The 9,762-nt window shown below is 36.0% G+C and overlaps 1 pseudogene; it reads left to right on the top strand.

Moving 5' to 3' along the window:
• Window positions 1–374: 374 nt before the first annotated feature.
• On the top strand, window positions 375–1,282 carry LOC119534838 (annotated as a pseudogene).
• The last annotated feature ends 8,480 nt before the right edge of the window (window positions 1,283–9,762 follow it).

The following is a 9,762-nucleotide window of genomic DNA, read 5'->3' as shown; positions in this document are numbered from 1 at the left end:
GCTTTTGTGTCCATTTAGGATTTGTTGTTTACAAGCAAAAGAGAACAACTCAATCTAATAAAAGCAAACTGTTAGAAGGATAAAGAAAAGCTGTGGTAGACTAACTTGTAACAAGTTATTTAATTTTGAAATATTAAAAATATTAAATATGAAATTAAATATTAAATATTAAATATTAAAAAAGATACAGTTTTCAGCAAAGAGAAACTTATGTACGTGTGTACTAAAGTTTCCAAATCAAATATTTAGACATTCATTTTAAAACATAGGAAACTCACTGCAGGTTTTTCTGAATGCTTTTAACCTCCTCAAATAAGTATCAAACATTTCTCTTAAACTGTGAATACTAACTCAATTTCCTCTCTTATAGAAATATGGCAGACAATCAGATCTTTGTCACAGAGTTCATCCCACTGGGATTTCCCCTTGGCCCGAGGATTCAGATGCTGCTCTTTGGGATCTTCTCCCTGTTCTATTCCTTCACATTGGGGCTCATCGCACTGGACTCCAGGCTGCACACCCCCATGTACTTCTTCCTCTCACACCTGGCCCTCATCGACATAGCCTATGCCTGCAACACGGAGCCCCAGGTGTTAGTAAACCTCCTGAATCCAGCCAAGCCCATCTCCTTTGCTGGCTGCATAACAGACCCTTCTTTTCTTGAGTTTTGCTCTAACTGAATGCCTTCTGCTGACGGTGATGTCCTGTGATCGGTATGTGGCCATCTGCCACCCACTCCAATATTCTGCCATTATGAACTGGAGGGTCTTCATCATTCTGGCAGTGACTTCCTGGAATTTAGGAGTCTGCCTGGCCTTGGTACATGTAGTGTTACTCCTGTCACTGCCCTTGTGTGGGGCCCAGAGAGTTAACCACTTTTTCTGTGAAATTACTGCTGTTCTCAAACTTCTCTGTGCAGACACCCACATTAATGAGATCATGGTCTTGGCTGGGGCAGTGTCTGTGTTGGTGGGAACCTTATCCTCTACTGTGGTCTCTGATACATGTATTCTCTGTGCTGACCTTAGGATCCAGTCATGGGAAGGTCGAAGAAAAGCTTTCTCTATCTATTTCTCCCACCTCTCTGCAGTTGAACTATTTTACGTTATGGCCATTCTCATGTATGTTGGACCCAGATATGAGAACTGCAAGGGACAGAAAAAAATATCTCCTGCTATTTCACAGCCTTTTCAATCCCATGCTCAATCCCCTGATCTGTAGTCTGAGGAACTCTGAAGTGAAAAATGCCTTGAAGAAAATGTTAGAAGAGCTCACTTCATGAAAAAATTATGGCATCAAGGTTGAAAGCAGCCTATAGAGTTATTGTCTCCAGAGGTTTCAAACCCAACTCAGCAGCAGAATTATCTGGGACACCTTAAAAATAGAGTTATCTCCCATCCCACCATGGATTTTTTTACAAATTGGAATGTGGGATGAGATCCAGAAATCTATGTTTTTATAAATTATCAATAGCAAATTGTGGAGCAACTGTTTCATGGGCCAGGATTGGGAAGCTGTGGATCCAGAATAATATCCTTTACAAAATACTCATCAAGTTATGGTGCAGTCCCGTATCTCCCCAAATGCCTTTCTCCAGCACTACTCTCTCAAAAGGGCTTTTAAAAGTACGCACATAGTCAAATATGTTAGACAATTATTGCATATTACATGCCCCACTTCAGCGCTCACCTTTCACATTCACATAATGAATGTGAAAATTTCTTAAAGAAGAAATCTATTTGAATTTTTGAGCCAGTGTATTCCAAACGTATTTGACCATGTACAATTTTTTCATAACTCTTACTAGTTTCCTGGAACAGGAGATCTTAATCTTATTGACTCACTGTGAACACTTCCTGCGTTTACCTTCTAGGCAGAATAATTTTTTTTTCCCTGCAAGGTGACCTCTGAAGGAATGTGGGTTTGAACAGGGTACCAAATATCAGCCTGCAAGAATCTGTGCTGTATTTGGATACAGAAAGTGAGGGTCACTGTCTCTACTCTTCAATGCTGTGTCACCTAGAGATAAAAAAATCCAACCTTCTCCATGATAGGTCAGCATTACTAGAACAGTTCATGGGATGGCATCATTCAATTAGACAATCTTGTAAATTTGGATAAAAAACAATATGATTCTGTATGCAATTTTCACTGTTTGCCCATTGCATGAAATAAATCTAATTTTTATGCCTCATGGTTTCAAGAAAAAAAAAACAAGTTTTTCACAGGAATCTGGAAAGATTTGCAAAACTCACCACCAACACAGTGTGTAAGCTTTAAACATTTTCTTAATTTTTGAGTTTAGAAAATAGAGATTTGGGAGACATTCTATAAAAAAATGTTTCCAGGAACAGAAATATGATGAATATGATGGCTAAAAACAAAATGAATAAAGGATAAAATGTCCAAGGGGCTAGCTAGTAGATCATTTTGAGATTAAGATAAAAACAAAATTTGTTGGTTATTCATTCAATGACCACATCTCAAACGATTGTTTTACAAATAGGAATTTCTTAACTGTCTCTCTCTGCAATTCTCTCTGTGTAGCATTCCATGTGCATAACTATAATCTCAGAAGACAAAGACTTAAGTGGGGTGTTTATACAGTTGCAAAGATTTCCTTCTAATGAAAGAAAAGGAAAAAGAACATTATGAGCAAGTTCTTTGGTGGCTGGTGCTTAGACAATATTTCTTATTTTCATTTTCTTCCCTTGAAAGAAACTAATACTGTTCTTTTTTTTAAGAAGATATATAAAAGTAAATTAATATGTTTTACAAATTATATATTTAAAACATTATTTTGGCTTTATTCAGGTCTCTATTACTTGAAAAGCAATGAAGAGATCATAAAGCCTTTTAAGCACCATTACAGGAATATTTTGCTTGTAAATTAAACCCTCTAGTAAATTGAAGGATAAAGTTCTACTCAAGCTTTAGTAGAGTTAACACTACTGAACAATAAGGATTTGGGGGCATTATGAGAAATTACTTCATTGCACCAAAGTGTTTTATATTATTGAACAAACACCATTATTTCACTAAAATAATGTGCTGTTTATTGAGTTAATGTGTAGCATGTAATAAAAGTTTAACCTTAATTGAGTCAGGAAAAGAATACCAATCTCTCTTAGTTTAACATAACAATGGGAATTCTAACTGATTCTGATCATGGAATCCTGATTATAGTCTGAATATAAATATTTATCTGATCTGGGGCTTCACCAGCAGCTACAGACACCAACCTCGGTGGTTCAACGGATACTTGAAATTGTAAGCAAAGTTCTCTGCTAATTTGCAGTGCTTCTGGTCTGGAAGACAGAATGACAAGGAAATCCCTAGCAGATACATGACCTTATGAAAAGCTAAGAACCATTGATGTAGTAATGAAAGTTATTTATTTATTTATTTATTTATTTATTTATTTAATTTACTTACTTATTTCCATAAAATATTTAATTTTAAAGAAGGAAAAAGGAAAGTCATAAAGGACAGGAAAATAACTTACCTCATGGGAACTTTACTATGCCTGGCCCGCAGCACTGTAGGTCAGAAACTAGCTTTATATCAGTTCACCCAGGATTGATCAGTATTGAGACCATTCAATACCGAACCTCACATTACTCAAAAGATATCCGTGGTTAACCCAGATGCCAATTTCAACCTTTATACTGGAGTGCATTTTTTTTTGCCCAGGTGTTCTAGTTTGCTAATGCTTTGCTGGAATGCAAAACACCAGAAATGGATCAGCTTTCATAAAGGAGGTTTATTTGGTTACACAGTTACAGTCTTAAGGCCATAAAGTGTCCAAGGCTACCTTTGGGTACCTTCACTGGAGGATGGCCAATGGTGTCCGGAAAACCTCTGTTAGCTGGGAAGGCACATGGCTAGCGTCTGCTCCAAAGTTCTGGTTTCAAAATGGCTTTCTCCCAGGACATTCCTCTCTAGGCTGCAGTTCCTCAAAAATGTTACTCTTAGTTGCACTTGGGGTATTTGTCCTCTCTTAGCCTCTCTGGAGCAAAAGTCTGCTTTCAATGGCCGTCTTCAAACTGTCTCTCATCTGCAGCTCCTGTGCTTTCTTCAAAGTGTCCCTCTTGGCTGTAGCAAGCTAGCTCCTTCTGTCTGATCTTATATAGTGCACCAGTAATTTAATTCAGACCCACCCAATGGGCGGGCCAACACCTCCATGGAAATTATCCAATCAGAGTCATCACCCACAGTTGGGTGGGGCACATCTCCATGGAAATACTCAAAGAATTACAATCTAATCAACACTGATAGGTCTGCCCACACAAGATTACATCAACGATAATGGCATTTGGGGGACATAATACATTCAAACTGGCACACCAGGGAGGGAGTACATATACCCGTTATCTAAGATATCCCAGTTCTGTTTTCAAAAATCTGAAAAATGAATAAGAAATAAGAATATAGTTCAAGAAACCCAGAATCTGAGCAAATGGAAGTGAATGATATTGAAGGATATTTCCTCAAATATCCCCCAAATAGATTGCAACTTTGATCATCAAAACACAGGTGTCTACCACCTGAAATTTGTATGTCTTTAGCAGTGCTCAATAAGCTCTAATAAATTGTCTCTTAAATTCTCCATTTTCAAGGTTCCAAGTGAACCATTGTACTATTGACCTTTTAACCATAATAACTCCATAAATATAATTAATAACACTTTACAATTGTTATTTTCCATTAATTACATACCAGTCATGACTTTCTAAAGATTCATTTACCCTTGACTTGGATATTTATTTCATTATTAAAAGCCAATATTTTGCAAGCCAACTCTTTAAGAAATTTAGTTTGGGAGATGTTTATTTCTATCCATGTCTTGATTTTTGTTTATTCTTCTTTCAAATGACTATTATCTCCAAATTCTAGTGGTCTTCACTGCATTTACCAACATAAATGCAAGTTGAAATAAAATGAAAGATTATAGAAAATGCCAAATGCTGGTGAATAATTTAAATATTTGAACATATTTATTATAATTCAGAGCTGACAATATTGTGTGCTATTTTTGTATACATGTTTTGTATATATTAATATTTAACCAGGACCACTTTTAGAATCATTCCACAACTTAGAAGCTGCATCAGCTTGATATGCAATAGAAAGCATGTCATTTTGAGGTAATGTGTTTTCCTAAGTAAAAGTTTGTTTACCACCATAAAATTTTATATTTAATTTCTGATTGTCTTACTTGACTTTTCCATTCTTACACCCTAAAATGACTCTTTCTAACTGATGATCATAAGATGTTGAATATAAAAAGTCACATCATAAAACTATTGTCTTCACAGGTTTCAAAGGGTTTTTGTCCTGTACATTAGTTTCCTGATTTCAACATTTTCTGCAAATTAACTGAATCATAAAAAGAGAACAAAAAGGATATGCTGCAATATTTATAGATTGTCTACTGTATCTACTATACACTAAAATTTAAATATGATCATTTTTTATATCTCTACATATGTGTTTTTTCTCATAGCAGACATGTAAAGTTGGAGCATAGATATGCATGTTCTTAAAAATTTGATAACCTGTGTCAGATCTTTCCCAAGTTTTGCCGTATCCCCAGCAGGTCAGAGGTCACACTGGTAAAGAACCAATTAGGTTTGTGAATTGCACAGTTGCTTGATATGAGGGCCCTAACCATCCTATGCAGAGTAAAAGGAAGAAGTATAAATACATATAAGAACACCATAGTCAGAAAATATCTATACTTTTCTCAAAGAGGTAGGAACATTCTAGGGGAAGCTGCCTTGGAGAAGGGCCTCTCCTCAACTCCCAGAATCTCGGAATCTCCTCACTCCAGAATAGAGATTACAGAACACTTCCAACTGCAGACTTACATTGTTGTTTGTACCCTAGAAAACCCTCCTTCAGACAGGTTCTAGTCAGCCCCACTGGACATCTTGGCCCTTCTTTGGGCTTTAGTCTTCTCTGTGTCTCCCTAACCAGTTCTCTGCAGCATCTCAAAAACTCTGAATTGCAGCTTGGAATGAGCTGATTTTTCAGGGTTCTGGGCTTCTAATTCACTATTTTTTAAACTCTGCTGCAACACAAGGGACCCAGATTACATTACGGAGAAGCTGAACTACAGACCTTAATACCAGGAGCTATGCATTGCCTCTAGTTCTGTTTCCTTACAGATTCACCTGAATTATCTGGAGATTTGGGAACTAGGGTAGGGCTGAGATTCATGCAATTGACACAATGCCAAGTATTTGGAGGCTGTAATGAATGATGTTATCTCACAGGTGTGCTCTGTGGTTGTCTCTCCTTCCTAATTGAGTGTCCTACTGGGGATGAGAACACAAATAGAGATAGAGAAATAGAGAACTGCTTCTTCCCAGAGGCATTAGGCAGTCACCGTGTCTCTGACTGCTCCCTCCAGTGAACCCTCAAGAGTGGCCAAGGAGGTTGAACCCATCAGAATAAACCCTTCCTGAGGATTCTGGTACATTTTTCATCAGAAACAGAAGCAAGAGTTCTGCAGCTCCTACAGAAGCTCCCAGTTAAAGCAGGTTGCCTTGTTCCAACCTGCAGGTGCTTTTCTTTCTATTTTCCCATAAATTCTGGTTAGAATTCTGATCACTTTATAGTAGGATACATTATGGAGGATGTTGCATTTCAGGAATTATAATGTATATTAGCTATTCTATAAATTACGCATTAAATTCTTGTCAGCACAGCCACAATGCATACTAAATCTATAAGAACTTACTTACTGCAATGGAATATGAAAGCCAAATGGAAACTAAATCTGTATCTTCTGTTTATCTTTCATTAAGTGCAGCCTTATGGAGATTATTATGCTCTTAGAACGTATTCACTAAATATGTGTACATGTTAGATTTTCTGCATGAAGGAACATTTTTTTAGTGGGGATGGAGAATATGGAAAAGGGAGCAAGGTGTTTCCTAAAGTTGCGAGAAGGATAAGATCATCAATTATACTTAAATTTTCTTGTCACAGGATTTTTATGATTAATGTGTACATTTTTATTTACCCCTCCCCTGCTTTTTCTCCTAAAGTATATTTCACAGTAAAATCTTCACAAAAGTCAGAACCATCAAGCTGCTTCACTATATGCTTCTATATTTCCTGGTACATAGAAAAATACTCAATAGATATGATCAATTATTAACAACCTTTAACAACTTCTTGTAGTTACATGAATTATTGTACTTTAATTACACAAAATTGACACTCAGTCATTCTTCACGGTTCACAGCAATTCCTATATCCACTTTATCAATCATTATTCCACAAGTCAACTTTGGAAAGTCTTGGCTTATAACTTCTTAAGCAATAAGATGAAGTAGTTTTCAGTCCCTCTTGTTACTTGCAAGTAAACAGCACTTCAGTTCACCTGAGCCATGGATTTAACAATAGATGATTATGCTAGGAATTCTGCTTTAGCCGTGCCCACTATTTTAGGAAAGAACTTGCCAGCTCATCAAACTGCAAAACTTACTTTTTGGAACACAGGTTCTATCAAGCTCTGAAGGTTTGTTTACACATGAAGAAATGATTTCTTTCTTAGACACTGACTTTAGGTTACCTGATTATTAGTTAATCAGATGATTTGATTATTTGTTAATCAGATAATTTGCCATTTAAAAAAAAATCTGAAACTGTACATACATAAAAATAAATTAATGTACGTCACTATGCCTTAAAATTACAATTTGAACTCAGGTATATTCCAAAGCTCCTCCAGCCTACAAGGAAATTTAATCTGTTTGTGTTCCATTTGCTTGTTTTTAATTAATATTAGATATGTCATATAAGTATCAAATAAAATATGGAAAGGTAAATAAAAAGGAGTATACCCAAAATTCAGTTGTTTAAATACTTTGCAAATCATTCCGTTGTTCTCATCAAATTTTTACAGTTACGTTTTAATACAGATCACTGGAGAGGAAATTTTTCTGAATTGCTTTATTTTTATTTCCTCTAGAAGGAATGGTCTGAACTTGACAGAATTATAGTATATTTAAAAAGAAAACAGATATTATAAGAGGAAATCAATATTTAGGCATCTCTTCATTCATCTACATTTATTCATTTATTTGTCAGTCAACAAATGCTTATTAACTGTCATGGATACAAATGAAGGAAATTCTACTGCTTTAAAAGAAATCAAATTTGAAGCAAATAGGGAAACTGCTAAAAGAATCTTAATGTACTGTTTACCTTCTTTTTCACCTGTCTTTTAGTTTAGCTATCAAAAAAATTTGTTTTCTACTGTGTTTCTTTTTTTGTTTATGTTTTCTTCTTGAGAATTATAGTGGAAAATGAAGGAAAAATGGGAAAGAAGATTACAATTTTAAAAATGGGTGGGTTCGAATAGTTCTTTCACAGCCAAATATTTTCCAGTGCTTTATATGCTTATAAAATAAGCTCAGAAGATGTGTCAAGCACAGACACCTTTAATATTAATCTAAAAATCAGATAAGCCCTGGTGATGTGTGAGGAATTTAATATATTGATTATTTTTTGTCCAAGTGATTTGATAATTTATCAATAATGCTTATAAAGAAACAAAACAGACATCTCATCTGTTGGTGTTGGAGGGGATCTGATGCTTTCCCTGAGAACTACTTCAATGAAGTTACCTCTGTCCAGGCTCTGGTCTTCCCTTTTTAGATCCAGTTTTGGAAATTTTGTTCAGGGACAGAATCATGCTATCCAAAAATCACAGGAGGACAATGCATAAGCCAGAGTGTCTATTCATTTATTTAAAATTCAAAATGCAGTGGTAAAATGGGTCAAGAACTTTACTAATTAATACATTTCTTCTTTGTAAAAATATCTTTACAAGAAGATGGATTATTGTCTCACGGTATATTGATAAGCAAAAGATCAGAGCAAGACATGCTAATAAGAGGTTTATGGATTAGGGTTATTAAGTACTGATCACCCAAGCCATTCTAGGATCCGAGCAAGACTTGCTAATCAGAGATTTACTGACTAGGCTTATTGATTACTGATTATCCAAGCTGTTCATCTAGTAATTAGGAAGCTAGGACGCTTGTGCCAGCTGGTCAAGCTCCCTTCTCCCCTGTAAGTCCTTAAAGGTGCACGGACAAATGCCTCTCTGACCTGCTCTCTACATTCCACATTGGTCATTCCTTTTCCTTTTGCCACAGTCTTTCTGCACGCAATTGACTACATTGGGTTCACTGAATCGCAATCACATCCCCCTGCCCTCTCTCCCTGAAACTGCATCAAAGCACCAGTTACACGTTTCCTGATATTGCCTTGGTTTCCCCCTCCAGAAAGTTACTCTCACCATTTAAATGTGGATTTAACTAGTTTATTTCTCAAAATGCAATCCTGTGTCTTACATTCAAATTCTTTGAGGAATACCTCCCTGGCATCTCCATTGGTATTGGTGACAGTCGAACCAGGGACTGGTCAATTACTGGAAAATTAGCTAAGCTTCCAGTTATTTTTGGCCTTGCAATGGCGCTGACAAATCATACTAGAAAAATTTAAATTTCATCATGGTTTACTGGAGAAGCTGTGATCCAAGTGCCAGGGTCTAAAAGGCAAGTTCATTAACCAACAATTCATAGATTAAGTATCCGACTGCCAACTTACTGAGGCTACTATTTGTTAGTGTTAATCAAACTGAAATATTAATTTGTCAATATTTATTTCTGTTAGCTATTTACGAAGTATATGGCAATTCTTGTTGCTGAGGTCAGTCAGTGTTTCTCTGTTTGAAGAGCA

Source organism: Choloepus didactylus, chromosome 5 (assembly GCF_015220235.1).
Source record: "Choloepus didactylus isolate mChoDid1 chromosome 5, mChoDid1.pri, whole genome shotgun sequence".
Lineage (NCBI taxonomy): Eukaryota > Metazoa > Chordata > Mammalia > Pilosa > Megalonychidae > Choloepus > Choloepus didactylus.
The sequence above is the reverse complement of the archived record's forward strand: the minus strand, read 5'-3'. Positions and strand labels throughout refer to the sequence as shown.